General features: G+C 38.5%; 1 pseudogene; it reads right to left on the reverse strand.

The window, feature by feature from the left end:
* Positions 1-3,684: 3,684 nt before the first annotated feature.
* LOC122007976 overlaps positions 3,685-25,290 on the reverse strand; it is a 36,226-nt pseudogene continuing 14,620 nt past the window's right edge.

The raw sequence follows: 25,290 nt of genomic DNA on the forward strand, positions 1-25,290 counted from the left end.
TTAAAGTCACGTAGACAAATATTTATTTGTGAAATCAAATTATTTAAGTTTCAAGTAACAATTTGATTTAAAATTATTATGTGTAGCTGAGTTGATCTAAATTTGAGAAAGAAATTAATTATAGCCTTTCAACAAATTTAAGGAACTAAGGAACTTGATTATACTATATAGACTCAAATTGATTAAATTTCAAATATGATTCATTTGTTATTTCTCATTCGTACATATTATGAATATTTTATAACATGTCTTCATTTGGAGCAACCTTCTTCCGAAACCACGTAAAATCGAGAACAAATTCTGTACCAACCAAATACTTTTCTTAGCACAAGCTTTTATTCTTTACTTTGCTCTCTTCAAGAACTATGCCCATGGGATGCCCTCTCTCTTTGCACAACTCCTTTGCTTCCACATAGAGCAATCATGATTTGGATTTGATTCTACATCTGCTATTTATAATGCACCGTGTCATTCTCCGTCTTCATAATCCCATAATTATCTTTCTCCTGCATCATACTTGACTTTCTCCAAGCCTATTGCTGTAACAACTACAATGGAGAAGGGGCTGTAAATGAGTCCAGTCAAGCTAGAGTTTATAGAATTCAGATAAAGTAATCGAGCTAAATTAAATCGAGTTTAAATAAACCAAATAATTGAAATAGTTATTTAAGCTTGGTTTAGTTTGGTTTTTTTTGTATGCACTTAAATTTGATTTAAACTTGGTCTGTCTAAATATTATTGAACTTATTTAATTGTTTAAAACTTTTAACTTTTTAAACTTATTTAATTAGTTACTGAGTTTAATAATATAAATTTATTTGTCAATTTTATTTATTTGTCAACGTTGATAAGAATTTATTGATAAATATGATTTATAAATTTTATTTATTAATATTATTCATAAATTAAATATTATTTAGGAATAGTTCATAATCTTTATTTACCCATGTATTTAAGCTTGTTCATTAATTTAACAAATTGTTTAAAAAATTTCATTTAATTAATTTTATATATACTGAAGGAACGAAAATAAATTTTATTAATTGAACATCAAACTTGATATGAGTGAAGAATGTAGGCATTTTATACAAATATTGTGAAAGTCTACGATATATGAGTGTCCTTTATTTGAGAGATTGATTATGTAATAAGGGGTGTTTGGTTGATAGGTTTGGGAATGAGGAAATGAAATGATAGTAAAAGATAGTGTTTGAATTATGAGTTTGGAAATGATAATTTGAAAATGATTTCTAGATTTATGAGAATCAATCAAACCCATATAGCTAAGTGGATTTCATTCTTATTCCACTTTACTATCAAACTCATATCTATAATTATTTTCATCATTTAACCAGACACCACCTGAATATCTAAAATATGATATTGTGTAACGAGGGCTTAATTCAAGTTCCATAGTATTCTGTACAACCCTTCAAACAATGCAAGTATTTTGTACAAGAGTTGTGCAAATCTTTGTACTAATTTTAATTCTATGAGACGTATGAGTGCCATATATTTGAGAGTTTGAGTATATTCAATGTCTAGAATATAATATTTTATTGAAACAAAGCGATAATACTTATCTCCGACGATTCAATACTGTTAACTCCCCGGTTCAATATTTTATATGCTATATATATACTCATTGAAAAAAAAATTATTTATTAATTTATTGAAATTATGATTCGATTGTTATACTATTTTATTGAAATTTATTGAAATAAAAAAAATACTATTTTAACATCTTTATGATGGATAGCATGAGAGTTCCACGCTTCACCTATGTTTGGATCCCCACGAAATCTTTTACACGACAAAGTTGATGCTTGAAATCTTTCGGTGACATTAACATCTCAAAACCAAATTAGATCCATTTATCTATTCTGAGTGAGATCAAATCCATTGATGTCGAGTCCGACTAAAATCTAAAATGTCCTTCGAATAGTGAGACTTCTTCCCAAGTCAAATATTACTTAAAATATTTATCAGAACAAACAGTGATAATAGCATTCTGAATATGTTAAAACTTGATCTAAAATTTACTAGAATAATTATCTATATAATTATGGACTATGTTAATCCGTAAACTAACTTAAAATATTTATGGACTATGTTTATGTTAAATATAAATGAATGGAGAAAAAATGGAAGAGGAAAGAGGCCCCATTGTGAATGGAACTTTAGTCCTACATTGAAAGTTTCAAGGTATTTTTGTTGGTTTATATTGATTCACATACATTAAAAAGATGAATAATACATGGGGAGAGACTCTCTCTCATGTGTGAGTACACAAAAAGGGTGTAAATCTAGAGCTCGGATTGCACTAAACCAACTTAACTTGTGTGTGAGTGCGACTTACGCACACGAATGTTGAACCGGTTGGGGCAAAATTTACCCAAGTGGAACAACCAACATTTTGTCGCGGATGCATTGACCATTAAAATCATTAAAGCAAAGGCTCTCCATTTTTCTTCCTTCTCCTCTGTCGTGCAACTCCTGCTCGGCGAAGTGCCCGTGGTAGCGTTCTGGTACCACTCAGCTCACCATGACCACCAGTTCTTGGTCGGATTCACGGTAGGTCATTGTATCCTGGGAAGCAGACGACCCTTGTAAGCCTCGAAGCACAACTGAAGGTGGGCGGATCTGTTTCAAGGAAACTACGACTCGCAGGCCTCGGTCAGCTCGCCCGGTCGGTCTCTTTGTCCGACCGACAGACTTCTCTACCCGCTCGGGATCTTCGCCCGGCCTGTCAGCTCGCCCAGTCGGCCAGTCTCTTTGATAGGCCGACCTGTTTGCTGCCCGGTCTATCTGCTCAACCCGAGACTCTCTGACAGCCCGACCTGTCTGCCACCCGGCCTCTCTGATAGCCCTACCTGTCTGCATCGCATGATCAGTCTGCTAGACTGCTCGTCTTTAAATCCCGATTAGCCGCTCTACCCGCTCGGCTGATCTTCCTACACAAACTGTCTGCTCGGCCGACCTGCCCGGTTGCTCAGCCCGCTCTATCAACACGGTGCAGCCTGTCTTCATCACTTGACAGAAACCAACTCCTGTTGGTAGCCTGAGATTATTAGCTCAGGTCATCTCTACTGTAAGTTGAATTTAATTCGAATATTTAAATTCGGCTAATACTCTATATATCTTCGGCAACATATTATTTGCGTCACAGTTTAATTATCTATATAATTATGGACTATGTTTATCAGAGCAAACAGTGATAATAGAATTCTGAATATGTTAAAAATAGATATAAAATTTACTAGAACAATTATTTAAATAATTATGGACTATGTTAATCCGTAGACTAACTTAAAATATTTATCAAACATTAAAACAGTTGTGATTAACTATGTATTTATCAAACATTACAACAGTTGTGATTATCACAATAAAAAGAAATTTTTAACATTTACAACTAAAATTCTCGAACAAATATTCAATTTCCTTCTAATCGAGCTGAGAGAGGATTTTTTTTATATATTTCTTAATTGACATAGTGTATTTAGGTTATGCCGATTAATTTGGGAGGTGATCGATTCAGTCCCATAAAAATTTTTCATCAGCTATCAAAATTAATTCATCGAAGTTGGCAGAGCCAGCCCTGGGCCAAGGCTACTAGGACTCCTATCAGGGCTCAAAAATACCCAAGGGCCCATTTTTATAAGTTTATGTATACGTTTTACTTCATCCGAAACCCTCGTCGAATCCCTCGCCGAAGCCTTCGTGTACCGAATGCCAATGATTCTCCTCGCCAAAGCGTCGATTCTCCTCGGCGAAGCACCCTCGCAATTCTCCTAGCTGCGCCTTCTCTCTCTCGCTGCGACAACTACGGGTCCTCTTTGGCTCTGTCAAAGGCGTTGAAGCCCTCCTCGCCACACCTTCCTGTTAGAGTGTATACTAAAAGTTTAGCTTTTTGTAAACATTTATTTTTGAAATAAATAATCACATTGGTCAAAAATATCTACATTTATATGTTAAGTGTAGTTGTTCAATTAATTTATATTGTAGATAACATGGTGTGTGATGTCACACACAGAAGATCATGTTATCAGTTCCTTATAAATTATAAACAGTGGCTCACGACTAAGATGGATAGGAACAAACCATTGGAATAGTCGTAGTGTATTTTGATTTTAGTTTATCTTGACTATAAGATTACACTAGTACACTCTGAGTGTATTGAGCAGGGCCATTTAAGGTAAGTTCTTTTTATACTGACTAAATAAAAGAACGAGACCTCTGTTATTATGGAAGTGTGTGCTCTTAATCCTAATATAATAACAAGAACATATATTTAGTATTTATTTCTTTAATTTATCAATGGGTGAGATTTAGTTCGATAAATCAATAAGCTTGATAAGTTGGGAAATAATATTACTTATAGTGTGTGTTATTGATTATAGAAGGAAACTGTGTCCTAGTGATCTAGGTTGATAATGTCCCCAAGAGGAGCTCATAAGGATTGTTATGTAAACCCTGCAGGTGGACTTAGTCTTATATGACAATAAGGTTGAGTGGTACTACTCTTGGACTAAGATATTAATTAAAGTGAGTTGTCAGTAACTCATTTAGTTAGTGTACATTCGACATCTTAAACACAGGGAGATTAACATACTCATGATAAGAAGTAGCCCAAAATGTAATTTGAGATTGGTGCGGTAGTTCAATAATAATTCTTTAGTGGAATGAATTATTATTGATGAAATTAAGTTGGGTGTTCAGGGCGAACACGAGAAGCTTAATTTCATCGGGAGACCAAAACCAATTCCTCCTCTCGGTCCCTATCGTAGTATCTTATTTATAAAGTATTATACCCACCTATACCCACCTTTATACCCATCCTAAGGTGGCCGGCCAAGCAAGCTTGGAACCCAAGCTTGGGTCGGCCAAGCAAATAGGATGAGCCAAGTTGTGTGGCCGGCCCTAACTTGAACCCAAGCCTGGTGTGGCCGGCCACATTAAATTAAAAAGGATTTAATTTTTTAAAATCTTTCTTATGTGGAAGTTATGGTTTAAAAGAGAGTTTAAAATTTAAAATTTTTCCTTTTATAGATTTCTACAAAAGATTAAGAGAAAGGTTTGAAATCTTTCCTTATTTGTAGTTAAAAGGAAGATTTAAATTTTGACAAAACTTTCCTTTTTTGTAACCATGTTCATAATTTAAAAGAGAGTTTTAAAAATTATAAATCTTTCCTTTTATATCTTTCTACAAAAGATTAAAAGGAAGATTTAATATCTTTCCTTATTTGTAGAATTAAAAGGAAGATTTTAATTTTGAATAAAACTTTTCTTATTTGAAATCATCCACATGTTTTAATAGAGAGATTTTAATTTATAAAAAGTTTCCTTTTATAACCAACCATGAAGAGAATTTTAATAGAGACTTTTATTTTAAAATTTTCGGAAACAAATTAGGAAATTTTAATTCTTGTGTTATTAAAACTTTCCTTACTTGGAGTTAAGAGGTGGCCGACCACGAAGAAAAGAAAAGGAAATTTTTTAAATCAATTAAATTTTCTTTTCCATGGCGAAGAAAAATAAGGAAGTTTTTATTAAAACTTTCCTTATTTGCCAAGACCAAGAATTATAAAAGAAAGGGAGGGGGTGCCTTCATGAAACACAACTCTCTTCTATTCCTCTCCTCTCTTCCTTGGTGTGGTCGGCCCTCTTATTCTTCCTTCTCCTTTTTCTTTCTTCTCCTTGGCCGAACCTCTTCATCCCTTGGAGCTTGGAAGGTGGCCGGATCTTGCTTGGAGAAGAAGGAGAGAAAGGAGACTTTGTTTCTAGCATCCCTTGGAGCTTGGTGGTGGTGGCCGAACCTCATCCTCTCTTGAAGTTCTTGTGGTGGCCGAAACTTGGAAGAAGAAAGAATGAGGCTTGGTGGATTCTCATCTCGGTAGATCGTTGCCTACACAACGTCCGAGATAAGAAGAGGAATACGGTAGAAGATCAAGAGGTCGTTGCATACAAAGAAATGTATAACTAGCAATTGTTTTCCGCATCATACTAGTTTTTCTTTGTATGAATTCTAAACACAAGAGGCTAGAGATTCTAGGTTTCGAATTTACGTTTCGATTTGTGTTTCTTTTCTTTTTCGATCTTGTGATTCGATTGTTCTTAGTGGTTAAACCTAGGGTTACCATAAGTAGATTAAATATTGAATTTCTTTAAAAGGCTTTATCGAGACAGTGGTGGATGATCTCATACCCAAGAAGGTCAAGTGTCTCGCCATGTTTGACCTGGGAGCCGATTTTAGAAATAAATATTTAATCAACTTTGTAACATGGGTCTGACTTGGATCAATAGTGTTAAGTTTCGCTTGCGATCTAAGTCTAAACCTCTAAAAACAGATAAATTAAATTTGGAATCAATAATGTTAAGTTTCGTTTGTGATTCTAAGTTTAATTTCTAAAGAACACATGGTAGCAAGGAAAAAGTTCAGACCTTGTACAAAAATTTTTGTACAGGGGAACCAGTAGGTTTTTCGAGTAGCAACCAACACTTCCTTCCCTTATTACAATGACTATGGGCTCTCTCTGGCTCTCTCAAAGGCGTCCTCTATGCGGCTGGATTGTCTTGTTTCTTCATGCTTATGTAAATTCTAAAAGGTCATCATCTTTGTTTTTCTGTTTTGATCTCTTCTGTTTAGATCAACCCGTACAACTTCGAATTAAAGATAGGGCAGCCAATTTTAGCCGTTAAACATAATAGTGAGAACAATGGCATAAGATGTCAATCAAAAAAGACAAACAATACATCAATTTGGTGAATATATTGTGCACAATTTTGCATCAAAATAGGATATCTATTGTAGGTGTGTGGTTCATTAGTAAATAAATGGATATGAATAGGCCTATGACAACCTAATTTAGTGAGGTTAGGGATTGATGATTAGGGTAAATGGCTCAAATAAACAATTATTCCTAGAAAGCTTCTAGACATTATGGATAGGAACGATTCGAGTCACATGTTGCAATCAGTTTTATAACTTAAATATAATATGTGTCAAATGAATTAAGTATATACTCTCAATTATAAGATGAATTTTGGTGGAATATTTTTTATAATGACTCTAAAGTTAAGGGTGTTCTACCAAGTGAGTTATAATCCTTGTTATAGACATTTGAACATATTGACAATTTCATATTATGATAGATGCATGTTTCATAATTTCACATAATAGCTCTCTAATTTTTTTATTATATTCAAACTTAATATAAAGAAATTAGTATTACTTGAAAATCTTATTCTATGTATAATCTTTGATATGATAGATTGTTTTAATAAATAACCTAGTTAATTTCTTTCTTAATTATTGGTTAAAATCCAATAGCAAACAATATAATATAGCAATCTAACCAATAGAAATTTAGTTAACTTCAGTGTTCTCTTTTTTTGGAACATTATTTTACTATTGTCTTTAATAATACGAATAAGGTCTTAACTTCTAAATAATTGAATAGCATTTTTTTAAACTTACAGGATATCTGTGTAAGGTCTTGTATAAGTGGATTTCGAATAAAAAAAAATTCTCCATGTTAGGTTTTATTGTTATTTGATTATTACTTTTTGTTCATAATTATCTATCATCATGAAACAACTCTCTAGATATCAAAAAAGACAAACAAGAAAAAGGGATAGCCTAAAACTTAAGAGGTTTATTGAATAAATATTTTGGTAAAGAATCACATAACACAATGGAAAGCTTAGTTCAGATTTTAACTAATGAATCAAATGTAAATGAAGATTTTGTTGAAAACAAGAATGATGAAAATGAAGAATTTGTGAGAAATGAAAGTAATAAGAATGAGAATTTGTAGAAAATGAGAACAAAGAGAATACAGATTTTAACGTTTTGGATGAAATTGAAATTGGCAAAACTAAAGATATTGATAAGTGTTGTGATGATGAGCGTACAAACAAATATCAATGTTCGACAACTAAATATGATTTGAACATATTTGATCCAAGAGTTTGGGATACTCTTGATACAAAAATGAGAGATTTACTTATGGAAAGAGGTTATAAAAGAGAAGATATTCTCAAGTTTCCTTTAGATAAAGAATCTTGACACTTTTCTCATACTTACTATGTTCAAATGTTATCAAATGGTGAGACTCGTGATCGAAAATGGTTAGTGTACTAGAAGGAGTTGGACATAGTATTTTGTATTTGTTGTAAGTTGTTTAAAGTAATACACACCAAATGTAATTTAGCAAGAGGAGTTAATGACTAGAAACATTTATGTGACAAACTTAAACACCATGGAAATAGTGTTGAACACCTCACTAATCTAAGAGCTTTTGTTGAATTACTAATGAGATTAAAGAAAATATTGATAATTGATAAGGAAATACAAGAATAAATTAAAAAGGGCACAAAACATTGGAAACACATTATGCTAAGAATAGTTGATGTTGTCAAATGTCTTGCTATACATAATTTGATATTTCATGGTACACGTGACAAAATTTGTGAAGATCGTAATGATAATTTTTTGAGTCCACTTGAAATGATTGCAGATTTTGATCCAATAATGGAAGAACATTTTGTTGGATCATGAAGAACGCTAGAGGGGGGTGAAAAGCAATTGTCGAAAATCCAGAATTAAATCGAGTATGCAACGGAAAGATAAGAATGAAAACAACGCTAACAAACCAAGTTTTACTTGGTTCGGAGCCTTCGTTGACTCCTACTCCAAGGCCCACACGTGAGAGTGTTTTTGGAGGACAATTCACTAATAATTCGCAAATCTTTTATACAAGAGAAATACAATGAATGTATAATTTAAGTGCAGGAATAAACAAGTATACCAACAACTTCTTAGAGATCTGGAAGGTTGTGCTTTCAGTTGTTGAAGTCGCGTCACTCTATCGTCGGAGTTGTGTTGCTCGGTCGTCGGAGCAGCATCACTCAGCCATCGGAGTCACGTCGTGGAGTCACAGGAACTTCTTTGGAGCACTGCGTAAGAAGGCAATCGCAGAAGTTGTGTTATGTGCTCCTTGTCGAAGGCTGCTTATATAGCCAGTTCCGGGTGCCTGGACTGTGACGTCAGCCAACCAATCAGTGTGCTCCAAGCTGGTGAGCAGATAATCCTTGGGCATTTCGGGCACCCGGACTAGTTCCAACCACTGGACCACTCCGGGCGCCCGGATCCCTTCCAGGCGCCCGGAAGGGCGGACCACCTTTTCCAGTAAAGCATTTTCCTGCAAGAAAAAGTTAGTCCGAGGCAAATAGAAATTATACTACCCTACAAAATAAAGTTAGCACAATATGTAACAAGTAGAGTAGTAATTAGATTCTGTCTCCTCGAGACCATAATCTAGTTAAGATCTTAACTTAGATTTTCGAAATGGATCTAAGTTGGATCGACGCCTACTGTTCCCTCAAATGGAGAACGCGTCCTCACAAATGTCACTCTTCTCCAGTGACTTACCTTAACTTATCGCTTTGCCAGACATCCGGTTAGCCTGTCGACTTGTCTGGATTTCGTGCCAGCTATCCGGTCGACTCGTTGACCTAACTGGACTTCGTGTCAGATATCCGGTCAGCCCGTCGACCTATCTGGACTTCGTGCCAACTATCTGATGGGCCCGTTGACCTAGCTGAACTTCGTGCCAGATATCCGATCAGCCCATCAACTTATCTGGACTTTTCCTGCACATTTAGTTAACTCGTTATATCATAATAAACCTAACTTAATTTACTTTGTTATTCATCAAAACCTGAGTTAGACCATTAGTGCAACCTGCACCAACAATCTTTTCTTTTTTGATGCAATAACAACCTGAGTTAAGTTAGGAAAAAATAATATGCAAAAATAACATGATTTTTAAGTTAGTCTTGTTTTAATGTTGTTCTTTAGTATCTTTGATAACTTAATCCACCTAATCCTCCCCCTTTGACATTTATCAAAAAATAGAAATAGATAATTTATGGAAAAATTTGCTAAGTAAAAAAATCTTGACAATAGAAAATGTTCAGGATTATTTGGGGAGCTAACTTATAAAATAAGTTAATTTACTTGAGGAAAATTTTTAAAGATATCTTATAAAGTGATTTTCAAAAGTAAAAACTTTATGTCAGAATTTCCAGAAATAAGGTGATTGTGGAATTGTTTTCCAAATCTACAAAGTTTTAAAAATATAAGATTTCCAAAAGGTATAGAAATTTGATAATTCTAAATATTTGTAAAAATAACTTTAAATATTAGAAAATTTGAAATTGTTTTCGAAATCTACTATTTTTTCATAAGGTTTTCAAAAGAAAAGTTTTTGCAAAAATAACTTTAAAGTTAGAAAATTCAAAATTTTTCAAAATAAAAACAAGAAATATTTTGAAAATAGCTAGGTTTTTTAAGATAACATTTGAAAAACTTTTTCAAAATTAGAATTTTGAAAAAGATACAAGGGATGTTTTTTAAAAATGAATAAAATAGTAAAACTGAAGTAAGATGTTTTTAAAACTATCTTTTAAAGCAACATTTCAAAAACTTAAACAGTTGTCAAACCTATTTTTAAAAGCTATCTTTTAAAACACTTTTGACATTTATAAGGCCAAAAAAAAGTTTTACAGCGTTGAAAATGCTAGTAGTTAAAAAAATGAAGTAGTTTTCAAAGAAAAAATTTTTCTTTCTGAAAAAAATCTTTAAAGTTATTAATCCTCCCCCTGAACCTGACATTATTACAAAAATAAACAGTGTCTTTAACTGTTGAAGAAAATTTTTTGAATTAAAGCTTTTTAAGAAAACTTCTAAGTAATTGTGTCAAAATAATTTTAAACAAAATTTTCTAAGTGATAAAAGTAAGTTTTCACAATTAATAACTTTTCGAAAATTATTTCCAAACATTTAAAATTTTCTAAGTAGAAAGCCCTTTTGAAAACACTTTGTATAGAAAAGTAACAAAAAAAAAAAATCTTTAAGAAGAAAAAATTTTAAAGAGAAATTGTTAAGTAATATTTTCAATGAAAGTTTTAAAGCAAGCTGAACTTTGAAGGAGTTTATTATTAAGAGAATTTTTTAAAGTAAAATTTTGTAAAAACTTTTTTGAGTAAAAAAATATCAAAGTAACTTTGCCAAAACAATTTTAACAAAATTGTCTAGTTACAAAAATGATTTAAAATATTTTTCTAAGGGATATAGTGAACAAAAAATTTTCTGTAAGTACCAAAAGTCAAGATTTTTCAAAAAGAAGTTTAAGAGCATTTTTTGAACTTAGGCTTTAAAAAAAATGGAAGTAAAAGTTTCAAAGTAAAATAAAAACTTTTAAAAGGATTTTTTTAAAAAAGGAAATGGTTAAGGATTTTAATCATTTTAAAAAAAAATTGATCCTCCTCCTGAACTTGATACTCCTCCTTAACACTCCTCCTTAATTTGTACTAGAGTTTGGGTATGTTCAATTTCAAGGCATTAGTATATTTATCTACTTAAGTGTTTTAAGGGAATTTGGTCAGTAACACTCATATTCAGTATACTATTTTCATAAGTATTTCTATATATTTATTATAATTATTCATTTAAGTTTCAACTTAAATGCAATGATTTGTTACTAACTCAATTTAATACTTATTTGAATAAAACAACGTAAATTTCATATTAATTGATTGAGTTAATTGATATAATGAAGCCTTAGTTATAATTTAACTTTTCATTTGCATCATCCTTAGATTAACTAAGTCAGTATTAATTGAGAATTAAATTCATTAAAATTATTAAATAAAGTTAAGTAAAGTTAAAGTTCAATTTAAGTTAACCTTTAATTGAGATAAATTAGAATTTAATTAAAGTAAAATTAAAATTTTGATTAACGTTTTAATGTATAGTCAAGTTTGATTTTAAAATGAATAAAGTTAATATTTCAATTAGGTTAAATTAAGATACTGATTAAGTCAACTAAGCTCTTAAATAAGATTAGACTAAATAACTAAGTTTTAATTAATTATTTATTTTTTAATTAAGTTTAAAGTTTAGATTAATTGAATTTTGATTGATTTGATTAGGATTTAAGTTTTAAGTTATGTGTTTTAGTGTTAAAATGAAATTTAAAATGATTTTTTTAAAGAATTTTATGAAAAGAAAATCAAGCCTTGAGGTCAAGGCTTGATAAAATGGAAAAAATTCTAAAAATGATGGAAAATATCCTAAAGGGGCAAAATGAGGGTAAACTAGGTCTAGGAAAACAACAAGGGTCATCCAATGATCATAGGGGTTTGGGATACAAACCTAAAACCAAAAAGGATCTGCCTTCTTATCATAAGGTTCCATATAGCTATGGAACCAACCCTAGATCTAGCGGTCAAGTCAAGAATACAAGAGAAGTTATCCCTAGGAGTATCTTTGCAACGACAAAAGTGACTAAGACTTCTAAGAAGTCGAACAAAGTGAAAAATTCCCTTATTAATATTAGAATAAGGGACCGCAGATCAATCTTAGAATAAGGGACCGCAGATCAATCTTAGAATACACTGATTGATCATTATGAGTTTTTGGTAATGCCATTTGGGCTTTCCAATGCTCTAGCGGTGTTTATGGACTTGATGAACCGCATCTTTCTGGAGTATCTGGATCAGTTTGTTATCATTTTCATTGATGACATATTGGTCTACTCGCATTCCGAGGAGGAGCATGCACAACATCTTCGCATAGACTTGGAGACTCTTCGACGATATCAGTTGTACGCGAAGTTCAGCAAGTGTGCATTCTGGTTATCCTCAGTCGATTTTCTGGGACATGTGGTCTTGAGCAGAGGTATTTCAGTAGACCCTCAGAAGATTGAGGCTGTCACCAGTTGGGAGCAGCCAAAATTAGTTTAGGAGATCCGTAGTTTTCTGGGACTAGCAAGATATTACCGACATTTTGTCGAGGGTTTCTCGCGTATTGATATGCCGCTGACACGTCTTACCAGGAAAGGCGTGAAGTTCACGTGGTCCAAGGATTGCGAGACCAACTTTCAGGAGATGAAGCGGAGATTAGTGTCGGCTCCAGTTTTGGTGTTACCTTCTGGAGAGGATGGATTTGTACTCTACACCGACACATCTTTTCAGGGTTTGGGTGCTGTTCTGATGCAGCACGGCAGGGTAGTCTCCTATGCTTCTCGACAGTTGAAGGAGCATGAGAAGAACTACCCAATTCATGATCTGGAGTTAGCTGCCATCATCTTTGCTCTGAAGCTTTGGCGGCATCATTTATACGGCATTACATTTGAGATTCTCACTGATCATAAGAGTCTCAAATATATTTTTACTCAGAAGGAGCTTAATCTCCGACAGAGGAGATGGATTGAGTTCCTGAAAGATTACGATTGTACCATTAGCTACCACCCGGGGAAAGCTAATGTGATTGTCGACGCACTCAGCAGGAAGTCCAGAGGGACTTTGGCTTGCCACCGAGTTTTAGTTACAGACTTGGTTCAGGGTTTCTCCGAGTTAGACCTTGAGGAGCAGGGACATACAGAGCAGGATATTCTTGTTACCATGGTTGCTTAGTCGTCGATCAGGACGAGAATCCGAGAGACCCAGGCTGGTGATCAACATTTACAGTTTATTGGCAGCCAGATAGCTTTCGGGCAGCAGACCGAATTCACACGAGACGAGGAGGGTATTATATACTTCCGAGGCAGATTATGCATACCTCAGTCTCATCCGGTCTTACATGAGCTACTTCAGGAGGCTCATCGCTCTCAATTTACGATCCATCCAGGCGGGACTCGCATGTATCGAGATTTGAGACGTTCCTACTGGTGGAACGGTATGAAGAAAGACATCGCGGAATTTGTAGCTAGATGTCTTGTCTGTCAGTAGGTGAAGGCTGAGCATCAGAGACCTGCCGGATTACTTCAGCGGATTCCTATTCCTGAGTAGAAATGGGAACATATTACTATGGACTTTGTGGTGGGTTTGCCGAGGACACGACAAGGCCATGACGCGATTTGGGTAATCGTTGATCGATTAACCAAATCCGCGCACTTCTTAGCGATCCGGAGGACTGATCCCCTGGATCGATTGGCAGATTTGTATTGCCGCGAGATCATCAGATTGCATGGTGTCCCTTTGACTATCATTTCGGATAGAGACCCCCGGTTTACGTCTCGTTTCTGGCAGAGTCTGCAGCAGGCCTTGGGCACGCAGCTCCGATTTAGTACAGCTTTCCATCCACAGACAGATGGATAGTCAGAGCGGACTATTCAGACTCTAGAGGACTTGCTGAGATCTTGTGTATTGGATTTTGGAGGCAGTTGGGAGGACCATTTTGCCGTTGGTAGAGTTCGCCTACAACAACAGCTTTCATTCGGCTATCCAGATGGCACCGTTTGAGGCGTTGTATGGTAGGCCTTGTCGGACACCCACCCTCTGGGATGAGGTTGGAGAGGCCCAACTGTTGGGACCTCATAGAGCTCAGCAGGAGGCAGAGTTGGTCTGTATTATCAGACGGAGGATGTCAGAGGCACAGGACCGTCAGAAGAGTTATGCTGATCGGAGACGCAGACCTTTGGAGTTCTCTATTGGTGATCATGTATTTTTGCGAGTTTCACCCACGAAAGGGGTGAAGAGATTTGGCCTCAGAGGTAAGCTAGCTCCGCGATACATTGGCCCTTTCCAGATCCTGGAGAGGATTGGAGCAGTAGCTTACCGGCTAGCACTACCACCGTCCCTAGCAGGCGTGCACGATGTGTTTCACGTATCTATACTGAGGAGATACGTACCCGACCCGACGCATGTGCTGACAAATATCTCAGTTCCAATTCAGCTTGACGTCACTTATGAGGAGATTCCGGTACGAATTCTGGACCGGAAAGAGCGTCAGTTGCGGAACAAGACTATCCGACTGGTTAAAGTCGGATGGCAGCATCATTCAGACGAGGAGGCTACTTGGGAGCTCGAGGATACGATCCGAGCTCGATACCCCCCACTTGTTCACTTGAGGTATGTAAGTTATAGTTCCTTCCAACATTTATACTATCTATTTGTTGCTAGCACTTGCTGATGGTAGATACTTGTATCAGAGCAAGGTACACGATACTTGCTCTTCGTTTTGGATTTTCGAGGTTTATCTGATACCAATTTATTTGGTATCAGAGCAAGTATACCTGCTTTCGTGTTTGTGATTTGTGAGTTTATCTGATATCAATTCTTTTGGTATCAGAGTGGCTTTCTGATACTTGTTTCTCGTGTTCTGGAGTTTACGAGTTTATCTGGGTGTTTTCAGATTTGTACGGATTTTCGTCGACTTACTCGTTTCGGAATTTCGAGGTATTTTGACGAGGTTTTATAGGTTCTATTTGGGGCTAAGCAACGACAGGACATCTCCAGACGGCAAATAAGGTAAATTAGGTAACTGTATAGTTCTTATACCTAAAGTGATATCTGGGTAACATTTTGGTTACAGATATGACACATACACGTATTTTAGCACCTGTACATGATCGCCCCCATAAGAGGGCGATAGATTCTCCGGAGACAGAGTCTCCAGAGAGATCTGCTAGAGTCGAGCTTGTCCGTTAGGGACAGACTCATCAGGATATTATAGGCACGTCGGATTATAAGATCCCGACGGTTCTGACTTTAGAGGTACATACCTCGATTGTATAGCTAGTGGTATCACCTTTAGTATACCCGGCACCCCCTCCAGTCGTGTCTACTACTACGTACTTGAGGTACGAGACGGGGCAGAGATCTGGTGGGACACACAGTGCTCCATTATAGGCGAGCAGGATATTTCCTGGACAATATTTAGGGAGGCATTCGAGAGTCAGTATTTTCCCCGTGCGTATCAGAAGACACGTCGGCAGGATTTTCTGAGTGTTCGGTAGAATAACCGCTCAGTGATGGAGTATAATGCCGAATTTAATCGGTTGGCCAGATTCTATCTTAAGTTGGTTGCCGAAGACAGATCTCGTTTGCTCCAGTTTGTCCAGGGACTGGACGGGCATCTTCAGGTGAAGATTGCTGGTCTTGGTATAGTATCATACACAGAGGTACTGGATAGGGTTCTTATGATTGAGTTTGCTCGTCAGAGAGTGAATGCAGACAAAAGAGGAAGTAGACTGATCGGACTTCTGGACAGACCCAATAGCCACAGGCTACTGGGCAGCAGCAGAGCAGTCACACTCAGACGGGTCAGGGTACTTCTAAGTCATTTGGCCGACCCCAGAAGTCCAGACGCTCTGCATCAGGACGTTCCCGGTCTTCTCAACAGAACCGGAAACAGTCCACCGGTGACTCTCACTGCACCCGATGCGGGTCTCGAGATCACATCATCTCTGCATGTACTCTGGGACAGTCAGTTTGCTATTATTGCAAACTGCCTGGGCACATCAGCCGAGGCTGTTCGCTGAAGGCCCAGCATGTAGCTTCCGGAGTTTTTGTGTCGGGAGGACCACTTGGTCAGTCTGGGACTCAGCGAGGAGGGTCGAAAGCCCAATCTTCGCATCGTCAGCAGAGGACAACCCGTCCTGCAGCAGCTGCATATGGCATGCACGGGAAGGAGCATTCCGATGTCCTTGTGGAGAACCCCACGGTATTCCGCCCTAGTTTTCTCCTGTACTATTCGTCAAGAAGAAGGATGGTACTCTGAGGTGGTGCATCGATTATAGGCAGCTGAATGCAGTGACTATCAGGAATAAGTACCCCTTACCACGGATTGAAGACTTATTTGATCAGCTCAGAGATACATCAGTGTATTCTAAGATTGATCTGCGGTCTGAATATCATCAGCTGAGAGTTAGAGATTCTGACATTCAGAAGACAGCATTTCGCACCAGATACGGGCATTACGAGTTTTTGGTAATGTCATTCGGGCTTACCAATGCTCCCGCAGTATTCATGGATCTGATGAACCGTATCTTTCTGGAGTATCTAGATCAGTTTGTGATTGTGTTTATCGACGATATATTGATTTATTCACGTTCCGAGGAGGAACATACGCAGCACCTTCGCATAGTCTTGGAGACTCTTCGACGACATCATCTGTATGCGAAGTTCAGCAAATGTGCATTTTGGCTATCCTCAGTTGGTTTTCTGGGACATGTGGTGTCTAGCCGATGTATTTCAGTAGATTCTCATAAGATCGAGGCTATCACTAGCTGGGAGCAGCCGAAGTCAGTCCAAGAGATCCTTAGTTTCTTGGGCTTGGCTGGATATTACCGACGATTCGTTGAGGGTTTCTCCAGCATTGCTATGCCATTGACACGTCTGACTAGGAAAGGCGTGAAGTTCACGTGGTCAGAGGCTTGTGAGATCAGCTTCCAGGAGCTGAAGCAGAGATTAGTATCAGCACCAGTTTTGGTTTTACCTTCTGGTGATGACGGATTCGTACTTTACACAGACGCATCTCTTCAGGGCTTCGGCGCTGTTTTGATGCAGCATCGTAGGGTAGTCTCCTATGCTTCTCGTCAGTTGAAGGAGCATGAGAAGAACTACCCAGTACATGATTTAGAGCTAGCCGCTATTATCTTTGCTTTGAAGATTTGGCGACATCATCTTTATGGTATTACTTTTGAGATTCTTACTGATCATAAGAGTCTCAAATATATTTTTACACAGAAGGAACTCAATCTCCGACAGAGGAGATGGATGGAGTTCCTGAAGGATTATGATTGTACTATTAGCTACCATCCGGGTAAAGCTAATGTGGTTGCTGATGCACTTAGCAGAAAGTCTAGAGGGACTTTAGCTTGTCACCGAGTGTTAGTCAAGGACTTGATTTAGAGATTCTCCGAGTTGGGCCTTGAGGAGCAGGGACGGACAGAGCAGGGTATTCTTGTTACTATGGTTGCTCAGTCGTCGATCAGGATGAGGATTCGAGAGGCCCAAGCCGGAGATTAGCATTTACAGTTCATTAGCAGCCAGATAGCTTCCGGACAGCAGACCGAGTTTACACGAGATGATGAGGGGATTGTTTATTTCCGAGGCAGATTATGTGTACCTCAGTCTCACCCGGTCATGGAGGAGTTACTTCAGGAGGCTCATCGTTCTAGATTTGCTATCCACCCTGGTGGGACCCGTATGCATCGTGATTTGAGGCGTTCCTATTGGTGGAACGGTATGAAGAAAGACATTGCAGATTTTGTAGCTAGATGTCTTGTCTGTCAGCAGGTGAAGGCGGAGCACCAGAGACCTGCTGGTTTACTTCAGAGGATCCCTATTCCAGAGTGGAAGTGAAAGCATATTACTATGGATTTTGTGGTAGGATTGCCTAGGACTCGACGAGGTCATGATGCGATTTGGGTAATCGTTGACCGATTAACCAAATCCGCACACTTTTTAGCGATCCGGAAGACTGATTCTCTGGATCGATTAGCAGAGCTATACTGTCGTGAGATTATTAGATTACATGGTGTTCCTTTGAGTATCATATCGGATAGAGACCCACGGTTCACGTCCCGATTCTGGCAGAGTCTACAGCAGGCCTTGGGCACACAGCTCTGTTTCAGTACCGCATTCCATCCGCAGACAGATGGACAGTCAGAGCGGACCATTCAGACTTTGGAGGACTTACTGAGGTCTTGCGTTATGGATTTCGGAGGCAGTTGGGAGGACCATCTGCCATTGGTAGAGTTCGCCTACAACAATAGCTATCATTCGGCTATCCAGATGGCACAGTTTGAGGCGTTGTATGGTAGACCTTGTCGGACACCCACCCTCTGGGAAGAGGTTGGGGAAGCCCAGTTGGTAGGACCTCAGAGAGCTCAGCAGGAGGCAGAGTTGATTCGTACTATCAGACGGAGGATGTCAGAGGCTCAGGACCGTCAGAAGAGTTATACAGATCGGTGACGGAGACCCCTGGAGTTCTCTACTAGTGATCATGTGTTTTTGAGAGTTTACCCATGAAAGAGGTGAAGAGATTTGGTCTCCGAGGTAAGTTAGCTCCCCGATATATTGGGTCATTCCAGATCTTGGAGAGGATTGGAGCAGTAGCTTACCGTTTGGCGCTACCACCATCTCTAGCTGGCATTCACGATGTATTCCACGTATCTATGCTGAAGAGATACGTATCCGATCCGGCACATGTTCTGTCAGATATATCTGTTCCTATTCAGCCTGATGTTACTTACGAGGAGGTTCCGGTGCGGATTCTGAACAATAGAGAGCGTCAGCTGCGGAACAAGACTGTCCGACTGGTTAAAGTCGGATGGCAGCATCATTCTGACGAGGAGGCTACTTGGGAGCTGGAGGATAAGCTTCGAGCTCGATACCCTCATCTTTTTACTTGAGGTATGTGGGTTAGAGTTTCTTTCAGCATTTATACTGTTTGGTTATATCCTAGTGTTTGCTGTTGGTTATAGCGAAATTTGGGGACCAAATTTTTATTAGTAGGGGAGGATGTGAGATCTCGAAAAATTTAATTAATAGGGTTATTTGAGAAATAGCCTTATAGAATTTTTCCGGAATTTTTAGAAATTTTCTGAGAATTTTTCGGAGCTCGTACGACGGGTTTTAAGGGGATCAATTCCGGGTACAAATAAGGCCTGTTTGGGATTTCCATTTAAGTGAGAAAATATTTTATAAATATATTTCCTTTTTCTTTTCCCTCATCGCCGATCCCGACCTTATTTTCTCCCTTGACGCCGAGCTTTCCCTTCTCCCTTCTTCCTCTCTTCTTCTCTGTTCCTCGAGCGGTTCTCCTCCGGGTGATCCTTTACTCTTCTTGGTGTCGCCGGCAGGGATCAATCTTGGAGCAAGGAGGGAAGCTTGTCGAGTCTCCGGTCTCCACTCTCCTTCTCCTTCGAACCCGTGCCTCTTACCTCTGCCCCAAATTCGATCTCTTCTCTCAGCCCTCTCGCGGATGACTTGGCGCCGAGACTGGAGGAGCACATCACCGGAGTTTGACAGGCTCCAGGTCTTCTTCGGCCGAGGGATTTCTGTTCAGTGGTGTCTTGTGCCGATCGTCGACGGCAAGTGGCAGCGACGATCTTACCCTAGCTACCATCGATCCATGCCCTAAATGTGAATTTGAAGGTAAGACATCGTTTCAGTTGGTTGTAGAGGAGTTTATGTGATCGATTCTTGATCCTTCTTTCCTGGACTCTCTCTGAATTGTACCCTAGATCCATCGCCGGCTTGGATCCACTGTTTCATGTTCTAGCTTCCATTCCACACACGGTAGAGGGTTTGAATCGTGTTGTCTTCAGTTGATTGACCTTCATTCCTCTTTCTTGAGTTGTTCACGGAACGATCTGTGTCTACTCAAGTTGGATCAGATTGAGCAACACCTTCTGGAGGCAACCGATCGAGGTAAGGCATTGCCGATTCTTACTCTCTTTTCTTTGTTGCGATCTTGTTGTCGGATCCAATTGTTTGCTGTAATCCCTAGATCAGTACTTGGATGTTCTCTTCTTCACTGTGATTGAGGTCTCGGTTGAAGTGAGGAAGAATTCCAGTAGAGCTTGTTGTGGAATTCCAGTAGAGCTTGTTGTGGTTCTTTTGATCCAGTAAGGAAACTATCTTTCATGGTGTTGTTGACAGAGGCTTTAGATTCCTGCGAGGTTCTGCTCTGTTGCTGTGGTGTTGTTTGGGTTCCAACAGCACCTCTTTGGCTGCGGATCAATAGCAGAGGTTGGAGATAGAGGTAAAGTGTATGGTGATTGATTCATTAGTTGATACTTGATGTAAATGCATGGAATTGGGTTTATGTGTAGGTTTGATTAGAGGTTGTAGTAGATGTTGATTGTATCTAATCTAATGGATAAACCCTAATCAATTGTTAGATTAGTTTAGGAAGGATAATGATGACGTGATTAGGGTTTTGCCCTAATTTAGTTTTTAGAATTTTATTTAGCTATTTCATTTAAATTTAGATAAATAAAATATATATGTTGTTTGACACAGGACTCTGATTCGAGACGAGCATCTTGATATTGGATTAGGACTGGATTGTACCTTCTATTTGAGGCGGGTACCTTTGACTTATCTTTTTGATATTGTCTTATGATATGTGTAGCTTATATATAATTACTAGTAATTGGTAGATTTAGCATTTCCCCGGTGTTAGCTTAGTTGATACCTGATACATGTTGCTACTGTTATCTGCTATACTTTCGTCTGGTATACCTTTACTACTTACCAAATGTACGTATGTTGATAGAGATGGATATTTATAGTGCTTATCTACACAGGATTAGTTGCTGTAGATACTTGTTATATGTTGTTGGATTCATGTTGCTTATATCTTTGTTATATATGCGTTTACCTTTTTGGCACCTACGCATATGGAGGAGGATATGTTTAGATATGACATACTGTAGCCATACGCACCATATCGCATGATTGCATGCTGGGCGATTGACGACTCCATTATTGTTGAGCTCGTCGGCCGGCTACATGGACCTCTACACACGTGATCACTACATGGGTAGTGGCACAGCACTCAGGGTGTGTATGGTAGGTTGCTCTGTCGAGGGCTCCGCTAGTACACTCATGGGTTAGTGTGACGCAGCGTAGTAGCAGGACAGGGGTCCCTTCCCGTCATTGCGTACCGGAAGATGAGAGCGTTACGCTCCCTCACTATGTTTGAGGTTGGAGGATAGGTGTACTCCGGTGCATCCCGTCCACTCGGTCACTCTTCAGGGGTAGTGACGACAGAGTGCCCGGTGTCACAGCCCTACTCACGCGGTCTCACCATTGTGTGTGAGATGCTGACTGGCGTCAGGGGTGACCATGTCATATTGCATCATATGCACAGATTGCATTTATTGTGATTGTTGCATATTAGATGGTACACTTGGGTGACTGCATATGATTGACATGCATACAGGATACATGCTTATTTGCTCTGACTATCTTTGTCTGTGTATGTCCACAGTCATTTGCCCAAGCCTCGCAGGTGAGTACAGTTTATTTCAGTATTGCATTTCTTATTATTCTTGCAGTAGATTGTATTACATGTATATTATTGGTTACTGCAGTTTATTCAATTATGCATACTTGTTTACTGTTAGGAGACTGTACTATATGTTGTACTGTTAGGATACCGTACCGTAGGATTGTTGCTGGTAGTTATATGTTGTTGTACATATCTATTGGATTACCTGCTGAGTTCTTTGAACTCACCCCGTTGTTACTATTTTTCAGGTTGAGGCCGTCGGGAGATATTTCAGTCGCTAGCCCCATTAGCGCGAGGATTTTCTTTGTCGGATTTTATTCTGCTTTTGCATCTTATATACTTGTATTGTGGGTTTGTATTGTGGACATTAAACATTCGGGTTTGCTACTATTGTGTTCCGCTGCAGATATTTTTATTACTTCGTGGATTTGGTTTTCTTCGATGTAGTGGAGTAGGATGTTTACATATATCTTCGAGATTCTATATCGTCTTTCCTTATTAAACTGCGTGGATTGATTATATGTTGAATTATGTGGAATGTTGATATAAACTGCGTGGTTTGTTCTTATTTGTATTGTATTGTTCCGGCCGTGTGTGGCCGAGGTATAGATATATGTATTCTGGATTCATATTGTCACCCGTACAGGGGAGATGTTGTCGAAATTTCTTCGGACAGGGACTACCTGGGGCGTGACAGTCCTTGCTATGCCCAGCGCCGGCAGCCGACCACAGTGCCCTAGTCTTCCTTCTCGCCGCGAGCCATAGTGCAGAGTGCCTCCCCCCTGCTCACTTTCATGCCTTAACTCCACTGTGGGTCTTCTTTCTTCGCCACCAGTCGCCGGCAGAGAGAAAACATGAAGGTATCGAGTAGGTAAGGTTTATTGGGTATTTGGATTTTCATTTTTGTGCTGGAATGATGGGTTAATCGCTGTGGTACAGTGATTGTGTGTTCTCCGCAGCAACTATTCACAGTTTCCGGCAACGAATCTCCGACAACGGGTATATCCAACTGTAGGAACGGCTATAGATTTTAAGGTATGACATAGGGATTTGATTTGTGCTGTTGATCATGTATAGGTTGAATTAGGTATGAGTTGGAATTAAGAAATAGATTGTTATGTGTTGATTAGGGTTCATTAATTGTGTTGGATGGATTAGTTGGATCCAATTTAGAACTTCTTAAATTGGATTAGAATTTAGTTTGGCTAATTGTGGTATGATAGAATTAGCTAAACTAGACATTATGTTTGATATCATAGGACTGTGACGCGAGACGAGTATCTCGATTACCAGATTTGAACTTTTCGATTAGAGGCGGGTTCTTTGACTTATGTCTTTTGATATGCATAATAATGTTTTTAACATATAACAATGATTGTGTTTTCCATTTGTTTCGGTTGGTCACTACATGATCTGTTACATGCTTGCTTGTTTACTTATTATGCACTGCATGTTAGTACTTACCTGATCATACATGCTTTTAGAGGTAGTGACACAACCATATTATACATTATGTTCAGGACCTAGGGTTTATTTGGTACCCTATCTGATCTGTGTACCTTCATATGATACATTGTCCTGTGGTACATATTTTATATTTATATATGGATCTTGTTATGCTATTCATGATATTGCCATGTTTAGTGTCATGCATCATCTTGCATGATTGCATGCTGTGCGATAGTCTGCTCCATTATTGTCAAGCACATCGCCAGTTACATGTATCCGTACACACCACCACTCATGGGTTAGTGGTATATCAGACAGGTGTGTGACAGTTCTATTGTTTGGCTCCGTTGGTCTGGTGACTCAGCGTGGTAGCCGGCAGGCAGTTCTGCTTTGTTTGGTTCCGCTGGTTTAGTGTAGCAGCGTGGTAGCCGGCAGGCGGTTGGACTCTGTTTGGCTCCGTTGGTCCACTCATGGGTAGTGTGACGCAACGTGGTAGCCGGCAGAGATTCCTCCCCGTCATCATGTACCGGGAGATGAGAGCATTATGCTCCCCCATTTATGATTTGGGGTAGGAGGATTGGTGTACTCCGACAGCATCCCGTCCACTCGGTCACTCATCAGGAGCAGTGGTGGCAGAGTGCACGGTTGTCACAGCTCTACCCACTCGGTCTCACCATTGTGTGTGACATGACTGACTGGCGTCAGGGGTGACCATGACATTTGCATCATATGCATGATGCATTTATTACTTGTGTTTGCTGCATTTACTTGCTGCATTTATATGGATGCATATGATTGACATGCATACAGGATTATGACACTCTCGGTCTGACGACCCTGTTGTACTTATACCTTGGTCCTGGTTAGTACAGTTTTCTCCTATTTGTTTCAGTTGCGTTTATCCTTCTTGTATCAGGAGACTGTACGCATGATTAGTGATGCATGTTATTTTCTTTATTATGCATATCAGTTGTTACCCGCTGAGTGTTGGACTCACACCCTCCTCCGTTGTTATTTTCAAGTTGACGTTGTCCAGAGAGTTCCAGTCGCTAGTCCCCTGTAATCTACGAGGATGTTTATTTATCTTTTGGTGTCTTTTACTAGACTATGTTGAGACTTGTTCTATTTTGATAACTTGGATCTTATATGGACATTGTCGATGAATTTTTATTTGGATTTGCTTTACTACATGCCTGCCTGGACGACAGAAGAGGTAAGTTGATCTTATTGTCGGATTTGAGCTTTATGAGTGTAGTGGAGTAGGAATATGTTTTGAGCTTTGTGGGTGTAGTTGAGTAGGGTTGTTTTTTAGTCATATTATCACTGTTACGGCTTGTTAAATTATTAACTGCATGGGTGATTGTTTTATTATCTGTTATTGTTCCGGCCGTGTTGGCCGAGGTATATGTGACCCAGAGGGCGATGTAGAAAGTTTCAGATTGTCCGTCGTACAGGGGAGATGCTGCCGAAATTTCTTCGGACAGGGACTCCCCCAGGGCGTGACACAAAGTCACTAAGAACGTCACAAGGGAAGTTATCCCTAGAGTTGACCTAGAGAAGGTGACCCAACCCAATCGATTGAGAATGCTGATTTTGACTGTAAATGTCTGATTTCAACATTTTTAAACCATTTTTAGTCTAGGTAACCTCTCCTAACCCCTTGAAATACATTTGTATACATTTAGGGGAAGTTTTCATGATGAAAACACGGATGGATTGGTTAAGGGAGACTAAGTAGATGTTTAGATTGAGGTTTGATTTCAATATTAAAATTTTGAACCTCAAAACATCTAAATTTGGGTTTCCTAACGATTTAGGGATTCCAAGTCATTGTTGGTGCAATGACAGAAGTTACGAGCATGTCTTTAGGGGGAGTCACTCGCTAAGGACATGAAAATTATTTTCTGAAACCTTTGAAGGTGGTTAAACCTTCATTTAGGAAAAATGCTCAAAGTTGAGCGTTGAAAAATAATGGAGAGTGAATATATTCATTGTGGAGTTATGGATGCTCTAGATGAGCA

Source organism: Zingiber officinale, chromosome 1A, assembly GCF_018446385.1.
Source record: "Zingiber officinale cultivar Zhangliang chromosome 1A, Zo_v1.1, whole genome shotgun sequence".
Taxonomy (NCBI): Eukaryota; Viridiplantae; Streptophyta; class Magnoliopsida; order Zingiberales; family Zingiberaceae; genus Zingiber; species Zingiber officinale.